Source organism: Melanerpes formicivorus, unplaced genomic scaffold, assembly GCF_026170545.1.
Source record: "Melanerpes formicivorus ecotype bairdi unplaced genomic scaffold, bMelFor1.0.p_v2 SCAF_10, whole genome shotgun sequence".
In the NCBI taxonomy this organism is placed as follows: domain Eukaryota; kingdom Metazoa; phylum Chordata; class Aves; order Piciformes; family Picidae; genus Melanerpes; species Melanerpes formicivorus.
Window position 1 is genome coordinate 4,985,797 of NW_027142362.1, and position 22,153 is coordinate 5,007,949.

Consider the following 22,153-nt stretch of genomic DNA (forward strand, 5'->3'; position numbering starts at 1 on the left):
GAAAGAGTCAAGTCAGCAGACTAAACGAAGGACAAAAGCTAATTAGTTTTATCTGCTGTTTGTTATGAGGCTGTCAGAGTGCTCTATCCCCTGGTTTTACAGCACTCTGGAAAATAACAGCGATAATAATAACAAACAGCCCTGCACTGGGCTGCTTTGGAGGCAAGCAGGAAGCAGATTAGGGAGAGGGAAAGCCGGCAGCCCCTCTCTGCTGCTTTGCTCCTCCTGCCAGAGAGCAGAGATGCAGCCGATAGCACTATCTCCTGTTGGATCTGGCCTTGGACTCGATCCACTGCCCCTCTCCATCACTTAGCGGCACAGCGAATGAGTGGCAGACTGCTTGGCAGCCAGTCCGGGACACTCGGGTTGTATTTCTTGCTCTGCCACAGATCCTTTGCGTGCTCTTGACCGAGCTGCTCATCTTTGGCTCCCAGCTGATGGGAGGTGTAAACAAGGCTCAAGACACAGCACGGTGTGCGCGAAGGTGGGTGTGTGTTTTAGGGGGAAGATAAGGAGATCTATCCGTATTGATTTCAGCTGGTGCCAGCTGAGAGGGCACCTGGGATGACTCTGCGCAGGAGTATGGTGGGAGCTGCCGTCACTGCTTTCCATTTCAATGAGGTGTGGTGATGGTTCATTAGGCTGTACCTCTTCAGTCTGTGCATCAAAAGTCTCTCCTTGCAGGTTGTTTTCAGCCTATCCTGTCCCATGGCCTGCCCCTCACAGCGTGGAAGTGTTTACACCTGCTTTAGGAGGAGCAGGATTTAACCTTGTGCTTGGAAACTCTTGTGTGGTTTTCCAGGCAGAGGGCTGGACACGAGGTTCCAGCTGGAGATAAGCTGCAAAACACTGGAGAACAGGAAACTCTGTACAACTAATCACATCAGGAAAAGATGGAGGAGAAGGTTAAAGAAAGAAGAAATATTGGAGAGGAGAGGAAGGAGGGGACTCAGTGCAGGGAGACAGGCAGGAATAGGAGTAGGGGGCACTTGGAGGAGAGGCAGGCAGAGAAATGGGAGGATTGTTCCTATTTATGCATCCTCTTCCGTCCCCAGATAATGTGTCAGTATCAGTGCTAGCAAGAAGCAACCCTCTCTGCTGTAGAATGAATCTGCCACTGTATTCCCCACTCCACAAACAGCAGCCAAGTCTGTATCCTCAGCGCTGCATTGTGTGCTCAGTGCTGGCCTTTGAGAGTGCTTTTCATGGTGGCTAAGCCTGTATCATTTCTGGCCTTAGGCTTCCTCACCAGGAGCTCACATCCTCAGAGAGGTTCTGAAAGGTCTATGGGCTTCAAACTAGAGAAGAGCAGATTTAGAGTAGAATTAGACTGGATGTTAGGAGCAGATTCTTTACCATGAGGGTGGTGGAATGCTGGAACAGGTTGCCTGGGGAGGTCATTCGGGGCCCATCCCTGGAGGTATTCAAGGTGAGGCTCAACAGGGCTCTGGGCAACCTGATCTAGTTGAGGATGTCCCTGCTGTCTGCAGATGGGGTTGGACTGGATGACCTTTGGAGGTCCACCCAGACCATTGTGTGATTCTGTGATGCTATTGACCGTGCAGCACTTTGTGGCTACTTTCCTCATCTTTATTTTCTATTTTTTTTTCCTCCTTCCCCCTCTGCTACTTTTATTTCACTTTTTTAAAGTGCAAGGGAGAGCAGTGATGGAGGTGAACAGGAAGGAGTGAGAGAGGAAAGTAGAGAGTGCCTTCCTATCAGTCCACTAATACCTCTGCAAGGTGGTGTGGCAACTGTTTTGGCACCAAGGGCTTTTTTCTAGCCTTTGATTAAGCTGCCAGAAGCTCATGCAGGAACCAGCAAGAGAAGAAGACAAATCTACCACTAAAACAAATCACCCATCAGATGCCCTGGCAATAACTCCAGTCCCAGTAAACTGCCATAGCCTTTGGCTAACTGAGCTCTGGGCACCGAGGGCTGGCTCCTCACCAGCTGATATAATTGCAATCACAACCCTGTTTCTTGCCCCCTGGCTTCTAAATGCCTGACTGAAAGCTCTTCCTGAATGTTTTCCAGTGTGTGCTCTGGCAGCTCCTGCACAAATCTGCAAGGGTTCCCTGCCTTTGCCTCAGCACTTCCATGAAAACAACATTTGGCTTTTCTCTGCTTGTTTCCCCATCGATGAAGTGGGGCTATTGACATTTATTTTGGGGTGAAAAGAGTCAAAATGAGGCTTGAATCAGCAGTGTTTGCAGCACAGTTTGATATCCTCAGAGAAGGCAATGCACAGGATATCAGACAGGATGAGAGGAAACAGCCTCCAGTCATGCAAGGGGAGGTTTAGATTGGATACAAGGCAACATTTCTTTAGGGAAAGGGTGGTCAGGCATTGGAACAGGCTGCCCAGGGAGGTGGTGGAGTCACCATCCCTGGAGGTGTTCAAAAAACATATAGATGTAGCACTTTGGAATGTGGTTTACTGGCCATGGTGGTGCTGGGTTGGTGGTGGGATTTGATGACCTTTTCCAACTGCAATGATTCTATGATCTGCCATCAAGAACAGAAAAATACTACCCATCACTCTGACCATTGCTAGCTCCTTTCCAAGGGCAGTTGTGCTTCCTTTGCTCTCCATGGAAGGTGGTGCAGGCAGATCACAGAATCAACAAGGTTGAAAAAGACCTCAGAGATCATCAAGTCCAACCTATTACCTAGTCCCTAACACCTCCTGATGACTAAACCATGGCAACAAGTGCCACATCCAAGCCTCTTTTGAACACCTCCAGAGATGGTGACTCCACCACCTCCCTGGGCAGCACATTCCAGTGGCAAATTACTCCTTCTATGAATAACTTTCTCCTCACCTTGAACCCAAACTTCTCCTGGCACAGCTTGAGACTGTGTCCTCTTGTTCTGGTGCTGCTTGCCTGGGAGAAGAGACCAATCCCCACCTGGCTACAACCTCCTGTCAGGTAGTTATAGAAAGCAAGAAGGTCTCCCCTGAGCCTCCTCTTCTGCAGACTAAGCAACCCCAGCTCCCTCAGCCTCTCCTCACAGGGCTGTGCTCCAGACCCCTCCCCAGCCTCATTGCCCTTCTCTGGACACATTCAAGAGTCTCAGTGTCCTTCTTAAATTGAGGAGCCCAGAACTGGACACAGGACTCAAAGTGTTGCCTAACCAGTGCTGAGTCCAGGGTGAGAATCTGAGCACTGGGTGAGATACCTTAAGATCCTCAAGGTAAAATCTTCGACAGCACTGGAAAAAAGGCTTTGGAGTTTTTGACAGCACAATGGTCTTCCAAGATCCAGACAATGTGCTGGTTAGTGAGTTGGGAAAGTAGGGAATTCAACAGAGGTGAAAATGAGACGCTTGGGAGAACAATGGAGCAGTCTGGTAAACATCTGAAATGTCTCTGCCCAAGGGTCAGGAGTATCAGGGCTAAGCAGGAAGAATATAAAGCCTTAGTACATATACCAAGCTATGAGTTAATCAGCTTCCCAGACACATGGAAAAGAGAAAGCAGGAACAGCAGAAGAAGGATTAATTGGCTGTGAAACATGAGGGAATTGGCAGGTTGGGTCAAGGGAGGGGGAATACAAGGCCAGCAAGCACTGACTTTGAGATTAGAGCAGAGGTGCTGTGGCAAGATCTTAAAAGGCAAGGAGAAGAATAGAAGTGAAACGCTCAAGGTGTGTGAGGACCTCATTAAGGCCTTGAAATGAAGAATTAATTGTTTAAAAAAAAGGAAGTGGGAGCAGCAGCAGATGACTGGGAGTGAGAACAGAACTCTATCAAAGCCTGCATGGATGAAATCAGAAAGGTCCTGGCACAGAATGAGCTAGAAGGGGCTAGGAAGACACAAGGGAAGAAAAAGAAGTGCTATAAATACACTGGAAGGAAGGGAGTGTGCTCTGTGTACCACAGAGGGAGAGCACATGCAGAGGGTTGGAATCATCATTGCCTTCTAAGTCTCATCACCAAACCAGCTGCTATTAGATATATGTTAAACAAGTCCTCCTGGTTAGGGGATGGGAACAGACCAAAGGAAATTCAAAAGCCCTTACACCGAGTAGGTGACTTCAGACTGATGGACCTGAGGGAATTCCCCTGCAGGTTGTTGAAGGAGAGCTGTCTGGGAACAGTTAGGAGACAATTTGCAATCACAAGCACCGATATAGGCTGGGCAGGGACTGGCTTGAGAGCAGCCTTGAAGGAAAGGACCTGGGGGGTGCTGGTGGATGAGAAGCTCAACAGGAGTCAGCAGTGTGCACTTGCAGCCCAGAAAGCAAATCACATCCTGGGCTGCATCAAGAGAAGCACAGCCAGCAGGGCAAGGGAGGTGATTCTCCCCCTCTACTCCACTCTGGTGAGACCTCCCCTGGAGTACTGTGTCCAGTTCCTATTACAGGAAAGATCTGGATGTGCTGGAAGGTGTCCAGAGAAGGGCCACGAGGGTGAGCAGAAGGCTGGAGCTGCTCTCCTATGAGGACAGACTGAGGGAGTTGGGGCTGTTCAGTCTGGAGAAGAGAAGGCTCCAAGGAGATCTTATTGTGGCCTTCCAGTGTCTGAAGGGAGCTACAAGAAAGCTGGGGAAGAACCATTTAGGGTGTCAGGGAGTGATAGGACTGGGGGGAATGGAGCAAAGCTAGAAGTGGGTAGATTCAGATTGGATGTGAGGAAGAAGTTCTTCCCCACGAGGGTGTTGAGTCACTGGAACAGGTTGTCCAAGGAGGTGGTGGAAGCCTCATCCCTGAAGGTTTTTGCAGCCAGGCTGGATGTGGCTGTGAGCAACCTGCTGCAGTGTGAGGTGTCCCTGCCCATGGCAGGTGGATTGAAACTGGCTGATCCTTGAGGTCCCTTCCAACCATGACAGCTCTCTGATTCTGTGACTTCAAGAGCTTCTCCTATACTGAATTTGTTTGTGAAGGTGGGAAAAAGAGGAGCCAGAACCTTGGAATCAGGCAGCTAGGCTGAGTGACTACAGAGAAACCCTGACAAATTACAAAACAAACAACTCATTAGCAGCTATAGGATAAGAAGGTGGTAAAAGACAGTCAACATGGATTTGCCAGGCTGATCTGAGTCCCTTCTTTTATTGGCTAATTGGCTTAGAGGATCAGGCAGAAGTAACATATGTCTTTGCTTCAGGAAAGCTCTCAGTGCTTTCTGATATTACATTTTCATAAGGAACCTCAGAAAGGCAGTTTCTATGAAATCCTTGCAAGGTAGGTGCACAGCAGCTGAGAAATTATTCATGAAGGACAAGTTTCATCTCCACCAATATTAGCCTTCTAGAAGTTAGGCATCTAGTCTAACTGATTCTGTACAGAGCAAATGTAGAGAGACAGGCACCTCCAGAGGGTAGAAACCTCTACATCCTCTCACAAGATATGTGGAAAGGATCCTTTGCTGAGATATTTCCTTGCCTCATTAACTTCCCAGGGAAGCAAACCAACCTAGCTTTAAACCCACCCCAAGAAGACAGACCATGATCATCCTTGCAGGTATAATTTTGCTTAAGTAAGAAGGACAACACCATGGAAAATCCATTTATTACTTTTTCTTATTAGAAAATCCCAAAATCCTTTTGCTGAAAGTCAGGTGCCTGTTAGCACACCTCTATTTCTGTCAACACAGCGAGAGCGGTGGTCAGGGATTGGAATGTGATGCCCAGGGAGGTGGTTGAGTCACCAAGCCTGGATGTGTTTAAAGGTGCTTTGGATGTGGTGCTTGGGACTATGGTTTAGGGATGAGCCTTGTAGTGTCGGGCTGTGGGTTGGGTTTGGTGATCCTGAGGGTCTTTTCCAACCTGAATACTTCTGTGACTCAGTAACACACCTGCCAGCCTCCCCTCCAGCCTCCCCTCCAGCCTCCCCTGCACAGGGCTCTACTTCAGAGCTTCTCCCCCTCTTCTGGAGAAGAGGAGACTCAGGGGTGACCTTATTGCTCTCTACAACTACCTTAAGGGAGGTTGTAGACAGGCAGAGGTTGGTCTCTTCTCCCAGGCAACCAGCACTAGAACAAGAGGACACAGTCTCAGGCTGCACCAGGGGAGGTTTAGGCTGGAGGTTAGGAGGAAGTTCTACACAGAAAGAGAGACTGGCCATTGGAATGGGCTGCTCAGGGAGGTGGTGGAGTCACCATCACTGAAGGTGTTCAGGAGGAGACTTGATAGGGTGCTTGGTTGCATGGTTTAGTTGATTAGGTGGTGTTGGATGATAGGTTGGACACGATGATCTTGAGGGTCTCTTCCAACCTGGTTTGGTCTGGTCTATTCCCTATTCTATTCTATTCTATTCTATTCTATTCTATTCTATTCTATTCTATTCTATTCTATTCTATTCTATTCCCACCCAACTCTGGAGCCCCACCCTTTGCCCTGCCATCCTCACACTAAACACTGTTGACCCTGGGAGGAGGGGCAGGGGGCTGCATCCCAGATGGAACCAGGGGCAGGGCACACACTTTGATTGGCAGCTGGCAGGCAGGTAGATGCCAAGAGCCCCGGAGCAGGGAGTGCACACTGGAGCCACGATGCCAGATGGCCTGGCTGCTCTCGGTTGTAAGGGCTGCTTTGTACTTTTTAGCTTTACTGATGCGGAGAGAACATTTTGAACTGCCTAAGCCTTCTAACCTCGTATCATTGGCACATGAACAGCAGCAGCACACTGTTGAACGTAATGACAAGAGGGAAGGAGCTGTGGAATTAAAGGAGAATTTGAATCTTAGGGTTTGCAGCTCAGAGCAAGAGGCTTTAGCTGTGTTATTTCCAGGAACTGGTTGAGTCATGTTTGAGAATAAAGGAGGAGATTAATTCCTTCGTGACTGTGGCTGAATACATTTTTTTTTTGGCCAATAATTTTATCTATGATTTGGCCACTTTCCAGCTGCTTGCTCTAATGTGGGAGCATTAGCTGCATTCTTTGTGTGTGTGTGTGTGTGTGTGCTGGGCACGGAGCTCCAGCCCTTGGCATCTAGCAGTGAATTTATTCCCCAAAGACAATTTTCCAGTGAGATTTACCCTGGAGCAACTGAACGCAGGATTTGATCTGTCATACCCAGAATGATTCATTTTTCACCTCATCAAGTAGGGAGAGAGGAGGTAGAAAAAGAGAGGGAGAAAGTTGTTTCACTCTTCACAACCAAGCCTTGCCTTCAGCGTCTGTGCTGGCACAGGCTGGCAAGCGACAGCCCACCGAGGGACACGACAAATGTTGCTTGGCAACTCCATGCCATGGAGGGGAAGTGCTCAGCAGGCTCAGCCTTGCAGAGGGGCTGAAAGGGAGATGCTGGCACATCAGGCTGCTAGCTCCTGTCTGGCCCTGTTAGAAATGATGCTGCTCATCAGAGAATCATGGAATGGCTCAGGTTGGAAAGGACCTCAGAGATCATCCCCTCCAACATCCCCACCATGGGCTGGGACACCTCTCAACTAGACTCAGCTGTTCATGGCCTCATCCAGTTTGGCCTAAACAATCCCAGGGAGGAGGCAGCTGCAACCTCCCTGGGCAGCCTATTCCAGAGTCTCACCACCCTCCTACTGAAAAAGAACTTTCTAAGACCCAGTCTAACCCTGCTGTCTCTCAGCTTCACATCATTCCCTTTTCTCCTGTCTCTAGACACCCTCATGCAAAGTCCCTCTGCAGCCTTCCTGTAGGATCTCTTCAAGTACCAGAAGGCAGATCTAAGATCTCCCTGGAGTCTTCTCTTCTCCAGGCTGAACACCCCCAGCTCCCTCAGCCTGTCCTTACAGCAGAGGTGCTGCAGCCCTTGGATCATCTTTGTGGCCTCCTCTGGACTCACTCCACCAGCTCTGTGTCCTTCTCGTGCTGGGGACACCAGAACTGGCGGCAGTATTTGAGGTGGGGTCTCAGCAGAGCAGAGTCAAGAGGCAGAATCCTCTCTCTTGCCTTGCTAGCCACATTCCTCTGGCTGCTGCCTTCTGGGCTGCAAGAGCACCCTGCTGGCTCCTGATGAAATCCCCCCTGCTGTTTTTGAGTGGCACCTGCATGGGTTTAAGTAAAATAGGCAATGAGTTTCTAATGTCTATTAAAAGCCAGATTTGATCTTTTCCAAGCTGTTTTCTGCCTCTTACCACCTGCAGGAATGTACCTTTTTATTTTTACTTATTTTTAGGAAGGGCTGCTTGAATATTTTGCTCTCCAGGTGGCAGCTGCCCTACCCAAATGTAATGTCTCCTCATTCCCTCACTGCCTAAACCCAGGCCTTGGTAGATTGAGAAGCCTAACCCAGGTGCAGGTGCTTCTGGCCTTCGTGGGTGTTGTGCCACTGTGGACATTTTTGCAGAACCACACAGGCTGTGGCTGCCTGTGGCATGGCTCTGGAATAGCCATGAGAAATTTCAGCTTCTGCCTGCAGCTACAGCCACCATTTTTGTCTCTGCTTTATGTAAATAGAGTGCTTCATAAATTGCTCTCCTGTCTTTGTCTGTTGTTGGAGGCTTAGCCTTTGTAAACCCTTCTCCTTTTTTTCCACTGTCTCTTCTCTTACACTAATTGGAACAATTACATCTTGTTTCCTGACAACAGCTCCTTCATCCCGTGACATGGACAGCCTTGTTCTCATCTTCCACTCGGGTTTTGTGCCGCTCAGATTCCTCTCTTTTTCCATGTGTCCCCTTCCTTTAAAAATACACCCTGGGAAACAACACCCCAGCAGAGACCCCAGCACTCCTAATCCCAGTTAAAGGCTTGCTTTGGCCTCCACCCAACCTTCTTGTGGAGACCACTTGCCCCACTAGCTGCAGACAGGCATTTGGTCTGGCCCTAGCAGTGGAGACAAAGATTTCTTCACTGCATGGAGGGCAAGAATTAGAGAGTTATGGTTTTGAGGAGGTCATGCTTACCATCTCTAGCCTTTCTGTCACATACACATGGAGAGAGAGGGAGATGATAGAGATGGACATAGAAATAGAGATGGAGATGGTAGAGATACAGATGAGAGATAGAGATAAGAAGTAGAGATGAGGGAGAGAGATGGGGAGAGAGATAAAGATATATATATATATAAAGAGAGAGATAAAGAGGGAGATAGAGAGATAAGGAAACAGGGAGGTAGGGAGACAGAGGTAGGGAGGCAGACACAGCCCCAACATCAACACTTGGATCTACCCAGGTAGGTGCCACTCTCTGCCCCAGTGCCCCCTGGTTGCCAGCCTGCTGCCTTCTGATGCTGCTTCAGCTGGCTTTTGATTTCAAGTTGACATCCTACAGGCAGTATTCACACAGAGGCCAGCCAGAGGAAGCTGGAATTAAGATTTCAGTCATGTTTCCTGTTTCTTTGGTTTCCTGTAGCTTCCAGTCTTCTCCCCCAGAGGCATTACTCCTGGAGCACTCGCTCACTCTTGCTTGCCTTTCACTGACGTTCACAAGCAGTGAAGAAAGAAGGTGGCTAAGGAGCCCTTTGTTTCTGCTTGCCAGCCAGCCATGCCAACACCTCTGGGGGTAGGGGACCAGAATCAAGTCTGCTTCTGCATGACAGAGTTACAATACTTCAGAAACAACCCAAAACAAAACCAAAATTGCCTTTGATTAACATGTAAAGGTTCCATCTTCTTTTTGTTGTTGTCATTAATGTGGGCTGCAGGCTGTGGACCTTTGAAGTGTTTCTTTTTGGCTCATCTCCCTGTTCTTTCTCCCCCTGCCCCCAAATTCCCCCCATTTTTTTTTAATTAGAAAAAAATCCAATCAAATCACATTTAGCTCTCTCAGTTCTCTGCCCTTTCCAGCTCAGAGTGAGATTTGTTCATTTTCACAGGCTTGCAAAATCCTGGCTGGCACACTCCAGCTACCTGGCAGCCTCTAAATGGGCAGCCAGTCCCAGGAGCAAGCAAAGAGGCAGCACATCTCTCTCATTAGCTGCCCTGACCCCTGCTTGGATGCTCCAGAGGGGAAGAGGAGGGAATGGAACAGTTACTCACCTCGCCAGAATGCCTCATCCCCTCTGCAGAAACACCACTCAGCAAGGCATGAATGAATATACTGCTGTGCTTTAATTAAGGCTATCCAGAACTACTTTATTTGTCATCTCCAGCCCTTAGAGGCTGGTGGACTCCTTTACATCACCTAACCTTCAAGGTAGCATTTTGTTTCCCAGCCTGTGAGTGGAATAATAGGACACCAGGCTGAACCTGAATGGCCCCTCAGATGCTTCCATCACTGCTAGTGGCTAGCTTGGGTTAGTCCAGACAATAAATAGGAAATGTTGAAAGTGATTTCTCTTTCCTCTGCTCAGAGCTATGGTCTGGGCAATGGAAGTGACTGGGGTGTTCATCTCTTGGGTGCAGAGGGCTTGAGCAAGATGTAATACGGCTCAGTGACGCTACAAGTCAATTGGAGACCCAGGGGAAAACTCAGCTACCCTCAGAAAATGACCAGGGTATATTGGAGCACACTCAGCACTCGCCTGCAGGCTGTCCTTCATCAATGTCACATAGAGGTCAGGCACTTGGTGCCATGGTTTAGTCATGGGGTCTGTGGTGACAGGTTGGACTTGATGATCTTTGAGGTCTCTTCCAACCTTGGTGATTCTGTGATTCTGTGTGATTCTGTATCCAAGAAACCACCTTGACCTTTGTCACCTTTAACTCCTAGTTTCTTCCTCATAAAAACACATCAGCAGCATCTCTCCCTCTCCTGGAAGCCTGCCTGCCTGCCTGAGGTTTCTGCCTGCTCTTTAAAAAAGGAAGAGGTTCCTCCAAACATGGGCAGCCTCTTGCTCCAGTTACAGGTGTGAATCTGAACCCTGCACTGCTGGGCCAGCTAAACTGCTCAGGGAGGGAAAACCAAACCAAATGAAAACCAAACTGGCAAGCAAAGGTAAAGGATTAGTAGCAAGTTCATGAAGGGTTTGGATTTGAGAGTTCTTGAAATGCCCCCTGCCCCTAAGTGTCAAGAGCTCTTTCCCACTGAGCTGCACTGATTTATGAAACTAGATCATGCAAATATTGTCTCTTGCTGGAGACAGCCTTGAGCATGGGGATGTGAAGGCAGTGGAGTGTTAAAATCACTTATTCCTGTCTTATTGGGAGATTCCATAGCACTGCCATTCTCTTCCACACTTCCCTTTCTCCTCTCAAGCACAGGCATGATCTTCCTTGGCAGGCAGATGCTTTTTTAAGGTCTCTTCTTTCTGTTCTTCAGGCTGGAAGTTCCTCTTACTTTTTGAATTCTTTTTATTATTATTATTATTTTCTCCCCTAGCAGAAAACTACTAATTGGGGGAACTGATTGTAAAGTGATTGAAATGAATCTTCCAGCCTTAGATCTTCCCGTGCCTCAAGCAAGAACACACCAGAGAGCTTCAAAAGTGTCCAGTGGTGCATCTTTAGACTCCCTTTTGTAGCATGTTTGTCTTAGAACTGAAAGGTGAGCTCCCTCCTGTACAAATCTGCATTGCAATGCTGCAGTTGTTGCTGTGTAGTCCCAGCAGACAACCTTACACAGATTCCTGCTAATGGAAATGTCAGAGCCCAGCTGGGTCTGGTTTCTGGGACACAGATAGAAGCAGAGCAGTGTGGGACAGTGAGGTGGTGGCAGTTCATTGAGTCTAGGAGGGGGGCTTGATGCACAAAAGGGTCTCTGCTGCTTTGGGCAGACCAACTCCAGCTTCAACTACATCATGCAATTGTTGTGGTTCAATAGGTCACCAATGTGCCACTGAGCAAAGATTCCTGAGAGCAGTCACTCTTGGTCACGCCAAAGATGAGACAGGAGGGGAGAAACTTAAACCTCTTCTGCTAACATAGAATCATAAAACAGGTTGGATTGGAAGTGACCTTAAATATCACCTAGTTCCACTAGGCCAGGTTGCTCCAAATGCCCTCCAGTCTTGAACACCTCCAGGGAGAAGGCATCCTGGTGACAGAAGCCTCATCCCTGGAGGTTTTTAAGGCCAGGCTGGATGTGGCTCTGAGCAACCTGCTGTAGAGTGAGGTGTCCCTGCCCATGGCAGAGGGGGGTAGGAAGTAGATGATCCTTGAGGTCCCTTCCAGTCTTGACAATTCTATGATTCTATGATCCATGACCTCACTGGGCAACCAGTTCCAGTGTCTCACCACCCTCACTATAAAGAATTTCTTCCTAATTTCCAGTCTGAATCTCCCCTCCTCAAGCTCCAATAACTACAAGCCCTTGCCAAAAGTCCCTTCCTGACTGTCTTGTGGGCCCCCTTCAGGTACTGGGAGGTCTCCTCAGAGCTGAGCAGCCCCAACTCTCTCAGCCTGTCCCATAGATGCTCCAGCTACATCTGGTAACTTCTCCAGCTGTGGCAATTTGATCATGTGTCCCTATCTTCAAAGGGACACAGAGCAGTGAGACATGGACTGTATGAATCTGCCTGGATGCATTCTAATCCCAGCCAGCCTCCTGCTCCAACCCATGTGTCTGAACACCAAGATGGGTGCTGAGCTCCCCAGCAGTCCTTGGCGTGAACAGTGAGAGCAAAGATGTTAAAAATCTGCCCAGCCTCACCAAAGCCCTTTGGGACTTCTGGGTTTTACATCATCAGACCTCTATCTTTTTCTCCCAGAAATGAGAGGATGATGAACGTGACACTTTGGTTGCCACGGGAACACAGCATGAGGTTTGTGTTAGCTGCGCTCCTTCTCTGCTGGCTCTGGAGCTGGGGGTGAGCAGCACTCATGGCACCCCTCCAGGCCTTGCTTGTGCTCCCTCTCAGGGGGTCTGGGACTGGGAGTGGGGAATCAGCCCTGTTTGTGTTACAAGAGGAAGGTCTAAAGGGAGCAGCCGCTGTAAGTCACTTCTGAGGCAAAATCTCACTGCAGATCACAAGAAGGGGGCCCACAAGCATCCCTCAACACCCTGCCTCTCCCCTGGGGAATAGATGAATAGTGTGTTGGAGGGGCAGGAAATGGAGCACGGGGGTAGCTGGGGCTGCTGTAGCATCACAGGGAGAGTGTGAGGGACCCCAGCATTTCTACCACTCCTCTTCTTCCTGCAGGTGTTTAGGTATTCCACACCTTCACATCCCTTTAGGCACGTCCTGTTCAGTTGCTGACATCCATGCTCTCCCCTTTCCCAGCCACCCTTAGGGCTTTCCTGAGCCTCAGCTTGAACATAATCAAGCAGCATTTTCATGCTGTTACAGAGCCATTTGGAGCTTTCAGAAAGACAGTTTGGGGGAGACTCCTCATTGTCTCTGCTGGTTTTCTCCTTGCACAGTTCCTCCTTTAAATTCTCACCTAACATCATTTAGGTATTTGCAAAGATCCTACAGAAGTCGGTTTTGCTGAGGCAAAGGGAGGGGGTGAGGCTGCAGTCCTGTTTAGGAGACAGGTGGAAGCCATTGTCTGTCTGTCACATTAGTGTGATGAGTTGAATGAGCATCAGAAAGGCTGGGAGCTCCCCAGGTGATAAAAGGAGACCCAATTAAGGGCAGCTGAGATGATGCTTTGGGGGGTGGGGAAGGTCGGGGGGAAGAGGGAAGAAGGGTGTGTGGAAGATGAAGGCTATGGTGCAGTCAATCTAGATACTTACAGGGGCTACACGAAAGTGAAAAACACCACCTGGGGAATCTATCCAGGTGGTTATAAACCATGATAAAAGAGGATTTAGGAGAACAGCTTGCCACATGGTAAGTGTTAGTCTCTAAGACCTGTCAGAACTTTAGTAGAGGGTAGCAAAGAACAGCAGAAATAGATTAGGAATGTGAAGCTTGTTGCTAGAAAAGAAAATTCCTGTTCTGTCTGTCATAAATCTTTGCCTCCTCACCACTTTAGCCACTTCCTGCATTCCCTAAGCAGGCTTAGTGATCATGCCTGGCCAGAGAGTTTCAATTTGAGCTGCAAACAATAATGATAAATTCCACCAAGTGATTCCAGGTGGAGACTGGAGATAATGGGGGCTCATGATTACACAGTAGGATCCATGAGGCTTTGGGGCAGGCAGTTCCTCACCTGCAGCTTGTTCTGGGGTGATGCACTGCACCTGCTCTGGGAACTGCCCCAGGAGTGTGGTGAGGGAAGAACTTCTGTGGCTGAAGCTGTGGAGTGAGGGCTAGGCAGAGAAAGAAAATGCAGTTGTCCACACTGGATTTTAGCCAGGATGTTGAAGTTAAACATCTGGCTAATTAATGAAACAAGCTTCAACAGCACTCTGCTCCTTACAGCCACGCTGAGGTGCTGGAGCCTGTGGTGTTTTGTGAAGACAAGCCTAGCTCCTCCACCATGGCTGCATTGCCATGAGTCCCAGGACTTTGATTGGAAGGGGCTCAGCTGAGGACTGAACAGTAGCTGCTGCTTCTCCTGAGGAGTCAAAACCCAGCCTGCCTCTACAGCAGACTCCAGGTCTGTTTCACCCTGTGCTGCACCCAGACCAAGGTATGTCCTCATGTTTTATCCAGTGTAAGGCAAGCAAAGAGCTGCTTAATGGCTCCACTGAGACCTCTCATCCTTCTGCTAGCAGGAGGATCATGTGCTCAGGCAGAGCAGAGAGGAATGTATTTGTTGTCACCTCTTTCTCTGTGTTTGACTTGAGATGTCTCATGCTTGCTTCCACTTGTAAAGGTCATCACAGCTGCTCTGTCCTCAGCCTGATTTGTAAACAAGGAGTGTTGGGACTTGGTTCTTATGGATGATAAGGATCTCTTTGTTGGGGTAGGAGGACTCTATGAGGGCCCTCCAGTGTAATTTTGGGGGTGTGGGGGGGGGGTGGATTATGTTATTAAGAGGAACTTAGAGGTTTTAGCTTACTGGAAACCATGGCTTTGGGTTTGCAAACCTCCTTTTTGCTTTTACCATGTCAGTCCCTCAAAATGGAAGTTCTCCCTTACAGTCTGTGCTTTACCCAGCTCCAGTGGGGGAAGGTCTCTAGTGTTGCTGTTCTAATTGTGGAGGATTATGCTTAGCCATGTGTTGGTTTTCTGCAGGGACAGAGGGAAATGTGTCTTTTTCCTTACAGTACCATTGTTTGCTTGGGCTGATCCCCCACACAAACTGCCTTGGCTTCTGGCTGCCCCATTTGCACCCCTGTTTCAGTAGGTTGTTCCAAATATACAGGCATGAGCTCAAAGCCTCAAATATCTTCTCTCTTTTTGCTTCCTCCTACAAAAGCACCATGGTAGTAGAATTAACTCTGCTTGCCAAACAGATGAGCATCACTTGGTTTGCCGAGTTCTATGTCACAGGCATGGGACTTTATCCTTCCAGTCCTCTGATAGGAACACAGAGTACTCTGCAAACACAAGCTGGGGCTGTGGTTTCCTCATCAAACTTTGAATCAAATCCACTTTAAAGAGAAAGGCCTTGATAGGCTTCCTGTATCCAGGCCTCTGGGAATTCCTCTCGCCTGGTTTACACAAGATTGCACAAGGGAGAGATTTAATGCTGGAGATATATCTTCTAAGGGAGGACTCAAAGCATTTTATTGCACTATCTTGGACCCATGCCACTTTTTCAGGCAAAACAGCTGAGTGCCCACAGACAAGGGGCCTGGGCAAGGGAGTTCCATGAAGACAAAAGCAGAGGTCTGTCCCTTGCGTATTGGCAGGAGGAGACACCGTTCATTTTGTGCCTCTAAAGCAATTGAGCTCCATGTCCTGGCTGAAACCCAGCTAAAATAGGTCTAGAATATAACCCTCGATGACATGCCCTCTGAGGTGCTCTCTTGATTGTCTTTCTACTTGTTCACAGATGAGTGTTCTGCCATGGAGCAGGAGAGGGCTTGAAATAATGCACTGGGGGGATGTCTGTGCTGGTGGCTTGGTTGCTTCATGACTGGAAGTGGACAGAACGTAGGGGTTTTGTTGTCCTTAAGGAGGGGCTGGCTCCATGTGGCTTTTCAAGGTGCTAAAGGGAGCATTGGTGTGGTTTGCAGAAACAAAGTTGGGGCATGAACCACATTCTCCCCTGACTCCTTTCACCCTTGTTAAACTTGGGGGTGGTTAAGCTGGAGGGGTAGGATGCTTTTCTCTTTCCTCTTGATCTTTCAGGCTTTCCACCATCATCTTTTTCAATGCTTAACAGACCCAAAGCTTTCTGCTTCCTAGGAACCATCTGGCTGGAGTGTTTCTGGTTAGATAAAGCTTTGTAGCTCAACCAAGTTCAGGGTCATTAAATTATTCCAAACAAACCTTCCTCTTGTGATTTCAAGTGGATACAACCACTACCTTTGCTTCCTGTCTGAAGCTGTCTAATTGACAGTGTTGGTGGGACACCTGTTGTCCACTGAGGCTCCTGTTGCTCTCCCAGCATCAAGGCACAGCTCTTTCCCTCAGTTCTGCAAGCATCAAAGCGCTCGCACAGCCCTCCCATATGCCTCATACACTGAGCTTTCTACCTCTGAGAAAGCCTCCACATCCCCAGTGTGGAGAACTTTTGTTCCTGTAGCCTTCAGTTGAATTTTTGCTTTGTGAAGTTGTTTTGGTTTGATTATTATTTTAAGGTGGGTTTTTTCCCCCTTTATTTGATTCCATCCCTTTTGCTCCTAATCCCACCACCTGGGATGGCTCACACTGCAGAACCTCTCTGCCTCCTTGGTGTATACACCCTTGCAGATATTTGCTGACATTTATCACTTCCCCCCCACTCCTCCACCCCATGCTTAGTCATCTCTCTTCCAAGCTGGACATATCTAGTTCCTCTAATCTTTCCTTGGGAGTGAGTCCTTCCAGCACTCACAATTCATTTCTCTTTGCTCTTCTTTGAATGCTTTCCTGTTTGTCAGCACTTAAAAAGAGATGTGCTGTTTGGGGTGTGTCACTGTGGGCAGGCACCAAAAATAAAGATGAAATTATGGACAAGAGAAAGTTCATTTGGTTTGGGTTGGAATTTTTTTTGGCTTTAAGCCACTGGGATTAGATAAGAATGGGGAGGTCTGGGAATTCCTGCTCTAAGTTCTAGGTGAGTGTCTGGGACACAAAAGAGTTGTCCCTTCTTCTCCTTTTGGGGAGTTGCCCTATCCCTCACCCCTGAAATCTGCACCAAAAGGTATCTGCTAATACATTTGTCATGTTTGTTCCTTCAGTTCTTCTCTTAAAGCAGGCTCCAAAGTGTCACTGGCTCAGCTTCCCCTTCCCTGTCTCTATCTCGGGGTGAAGGCTTTGCCTGTGAGCGATGTTTCTAGCATGCTGTGGGGTGCAAGTGGCTCAGAGAGAGTGGCTACATCATATCAGTGCTGAATCTTTGTTTCTCAGCTTTGTTCTTCTCAAATACAGGTAGGCATGGTGCCAAAGGATCAGCAGAGAGCAGCCAGCTCCTTTTTATCTTAGGAAGAATTTTCCCTTCTGGACATTTGTTTCTGCTGTGTCCAAGCTATAGAAAAAGGAATATAATTTTCAATAGTTCCTGTTTCTAGGAGCCCAGATGGACTTCTCCTCTTCTCTTTTTATTTCTTTTCAAATAACCAACTCAACACATTCTTTAGACAGAGCCTTGTTAATTAAACCTGTGTCCCAGAGGGACAGCCTAGAAGACGCTGCTCAGTCTCCACCTCTCGTACTGAACTCTGTGATGGCTTTTGAGGCATTCCTGGTATCTCACATGGATGGCAATTTGTGCTGTCTGAGATTACATGATGTGAGTAGAATTGAAAGGAATGGTGGGGAGCAGCAAATGCTCCTCCATTCATTAACTGCTGCAAGGTCTGCAGCTTCACTGCCTCCAGCAAGGGCTTTTTAAATATTCCCCGTCACCATCTAGTGACCTGCAAGGGAGCAGCAGTTTGTCTAGCCAAGAGAGACTGTCACATCTACTGGACTGAGAGGGGTGTCACTATCAAAATGCTTCCAAAACCAGAGCAAAGCCAGTTACAAACTAGCACTGTCTAGCATAGCTTCAAGACAAGGAGAGAAGGCTCCAAGGTGACCTAATTGTGGCCTTTCAGTATCTGAAGGGGGCCTACAGGAAGGCTGGGGAGGAACTGCTCAGGATCTCAGGTAGTGATAGGACTAGGGGGAATGGAATGAAGCTGGAGGTGGGGAGATTCAGGCTGGAGGTGAGGAGGAGGTTCTTCCCCATGAGAGTGGTGAAACCCTGGAATGGGTTGTCCAGGGAGGTGGTTGGGGCGCTGTCCCTGGAGGTGTTTAAGCCCAGGCTGGATGAGGCTCTGGCCAGCCTGATCTAGTGTGGGGTGTCCCTGCCCATGGCAGGGGGGTTGGAACTAGATAATCCTTGTGGTCCCTTCCAACCCTGAATGATACTATGATAATAAGATGAGGAGACTTGATAGGGTGTTTGGTTGCATGGTTTAGTCTATTAGGTGGTTTGGATAATAGGTTGGACATGATGATCTTGGAGGTCTCTTCCAACCTGGTTTATTCTAGTCTATAATCTAGACTTCAACTGCAAATGTGAGAACAACATGTTTTTTCACCTAGGAAAACAGAATCTTTTTGCTCCTCCTTCCTTACATATCACAACCTTCCACTCCTGCCCCTCAGGCTGATACTTGACAAATATCTATCTTCTGGTTTGATTTTGTCCCAGGCACACTGAGCTCTGCTGATTGGACAGGAAGTGTTTCTCTGCTGTGGTGTGATGTCTGTTTGGATCTGTGAGGCCAAGCTACAGAATGGAAGGGAAAACAAGGGCAAACAAAAGCAGCATTGGTTGGAGAGAAGGAACTACTTCATTTTTAGACACCTCTGCCCATGTCAGGGAGGTTGGAGCAGATGGTCTCTAAGGTTCCTTTCAACCTAAGCCATTCTGTGGGGTTTTATTTGTGCATCCAGCCCATGACAAGCTGTGCCACCAGCTAATCATAGAATTGTCAGGGTTGGAAGGGACCTCAAGGATCATCTAGTTCTAACCCCTCTGCCATGGGCAGGGACACCTCTCACTGGATGATGTTGCTCAGAGTCACATCCAGCCTGGCCTTGAAAACCTCCAGGGATGGGGCTTCCACCATCTCTTTGGGCAGCCTGTTCCAGCGTCTCACCAATGCCGCTATACCCTCACCAAATATAGAGACAAAGAGCCCAAACCATGTTGAGTGAAGAGCAAAAGCTGCTATTGTTTTGACAATAGATGATTGACTCTTCCAGCTGTCAGTTGAAGCCGCCTTGGAGAATCATGCTGAATGGTGTATTAGAGAGACACACACTAGATATTAAAAAGGAGAGAGAATGCATTCACCATCACTTGCAGGTTGCCTTTCACCCTTCTAGTTGTCATAGCATTCAGAAGCACTGAACAATGGGTCTTTGTCTACAGAAAGTGAAATACTGCCTGCGTTGGAGGCTGCGGCAGGAGCCATGCAGTCACTCTGCAAGATGGCTAGAAAGGGAAGCAGCAGGATCCTGGGTCAGCCTGTCCTACTACTCATTATGGGGCCTGCTTCTTGAAACAGCTCCATGTCATCTGCTTTAGCCCTTCCAAGCTGTCCATCAGCATCATCACTCCAGCAACAGGCTGGGCTGGTGGTCTGCTGTCTTTGATGCTGTTGCAAACAGGTGTCTCTCCCAGGGGAGTCAGCAGTCTAGCTTTGGGCTGTGGGCTGTCACGTTTGCCTACTGCCATCCACATTCAGCAAGTGTGTGTGTGTGTGGTGGGGGGGGAGGTGTTTGTGGGGTTTTTTGCTTTAAGAACATGCAGTTGCTTAAGAACCATTTGGTTGACAAAGTGTTTTACAAACAAACTGTGCATGGGAATCTCTTTTTTTTTTCCCCCCCTCCTGCTGCTGAAATGCAAAACAATAATTTGTAGTGCAGAGTCTCAGGAGGCAGAGGAGATATGGTTCAGCACAGCGTGACTTGAAGGATTTGGTTGAGTAGAGGTGGGATTAGTACCATATTTAAAGCAAAGCATCCATTCAAATGCTCTGAAGGGAGGTTTATTCTGTGTAAATATTTGACAAGTGGCCTCTCATTTGAGCACAAATAAAAGTATTGAAGCTTGCGCCATTGCTAGCTATTGGCACCAGAAAATTGTTTCTAAACAAGTATCCATGAAGTTTAATGGCTCTTTCTCCCTGTCTTGAGTTCCCTTGATAGCTTGCCTGCTCCATTGACTGTTAGGGGGGAAAAAAACCAAGAAGTCTGAGGGAATTTACTTTACCAAGTCCCCCTTTGGATGTTTTCTGAGCTTCTGATCTTTGGTGTTTATTAGTTTTTATGTCTTGCTGTTTGAAATCAGCCCTGTATCAGTTCAAGTTCTCTGAACTTCAAGAACTAGTGCAAGGGCAGGTCAGGCTTTTCCCTTCTCCTGTTCCCGAGGTGTTCCTGAGAGGAGACGTTCAACCCCTGGCCTCATTTCCATTCATTGTAATGGAGGGATAACAAAACGCATGGTCGACTTCTCTAATTAGTCTCCTGTTCCTCAAGGTCTTTTGCTGTTGCCTGCTACTCTCTCTTGTAGTTTAGCTACTTGGGCTTTGTTGGGCTTTTCCCTAAACACTCTTAATAGTTCTCCCCTCTTCCCTGTGATCTCTTTGGGCACGAACTGAGATGTGGCAAACACAGAGCAATGCAATATTCAGCGTTAATTGATCGTGATCTTCCCTAGTTTTGTTGTTGCTGTCCGAGGGGGGTATTTTAATTCACTCTCTGTTTAGGGGGAAAAGGTTTAACTTTATTTAATACCCTAACTTTTCAATTTTTACTACATGAAAATGCACACACACACATTTGGTGTAGCTTCCCTGAGTGTGTTTTGTTGTAGATTTGTTTGTCTCACTTCAATTAAAATGGGGCAAGCGTGGGAGGGAATAGAATAGAATAAACCAGGTTAGAAGAGACCTTCAAGATCATCCAACACCATCTAATCAACTAAACCATGGCATCAAGCACCCCGTCAGGTCTCCTCCTAAACACCCTCAATGATGGTGACTCCACCACCTCCCCAGTCTAAACCTCCCCCGGCACAGCTTGAGACTGTGTCCTCTTGTTCTCGTGCTGGGTGCCCAGGAGAAGAGACCAACCCTTCCTGGCTACAACCACCCTTCAGGTAGTTGTAGAGAGCAAGAAGGTCTCCCCTGAGCCTCCTCTTCTCCAGGCTAAGCAACCCCAGCTCCCTCAGCCTCTCCTCATAGGGCTTGTGCTCCAAACCCCTCACCAACTTTGTTGCCCTTGGAAATGAGATCAGGAGTTCGCAGGATTACAGATCTGTTGAGGCTGGAATAGACCTCTGAGACCATCGAGTCCAGTTGGTTGTCCCACAGCTCCTAATATCAGAAAACATATGGGACAGATAATTTTTTTCCTTTTTAGAGGCAATATATGGTTCCTCTGCTTTCCAGTAAGCATTAATGACAGGTGAAGAAGAAAAAGGACCAGTGCCAGTAGATGATGGAAAGCTGAAGCTCTTCTCCTCACCATGAATCAGGCTCCTAGGAGATACTGTCTCAGACCAGATTTGTTCAAGGGAAGGCTTATAATGTAGAATTGTGTCAAATGGTGAGGAGTGGTACAAAGAGATAATCAGAGTCCTCTAGCACTAATTACCTGTGCTCTATAGAAATCCCTAGCTCCATTCAGATCCTTTTTAAAGGAAAATCTCAGAGGAAACAAATGAAGTCTAGTTCTGCAAGTGCCAATTGAGATGGTAGAGAACAGGGAAGTCATGGATTAAAGCAATCACTTTGCTGAGGCCTACCAGACAATTTGAGTGGATTCTTCCCGCCCTCTCTTCTTCTCTTTTGCATTCAGGCATTGAAACTCAACGAGGAATCTCTGCATTTCTCATTCCTCCTTTATTCTGAAATCTCTAGGCTCTTTGCAAATATGAACTGGTAAAATTCACAGCTACCTATCCACCTAGCTAATCTCCAAGCATTTGAGATTTCCCCATCACAATTCAGAGGACAGCGATGAAGGGAGTTATTGTATCAAAACAGTTTTCAGCTAAAGGGAATCGTTCCATCTGCTAGCAAATGATTGAAGGTCTTGTGCCTTACCACTGATAGCAATTCAAGGCAGCAGATGCCAGGGAAAAAAAAATAAGGGGGGAGGGAATTGCTGTTTGTCCAACGATAAGATTGTTGTTAACCAAGGTTGTTAGTATGGTGCAATTCAGGTTTGCAAACAATTGGGTTTGCAACTTGTTCTTGCAGCTGCGGAGGAAGAGAGCAGGGAAGTCGTGGGGGCAAAGCAGTGAGATCCTGAAAGAGAACATTCTGGAATAGCAAACCAGAAGAACATTTTCCTACCCAGCAGGAGGGAAGGATAAAAGCAATTTGAATCAGCATTAACCTTTACGTCAGAAATATCACTCGGTGCG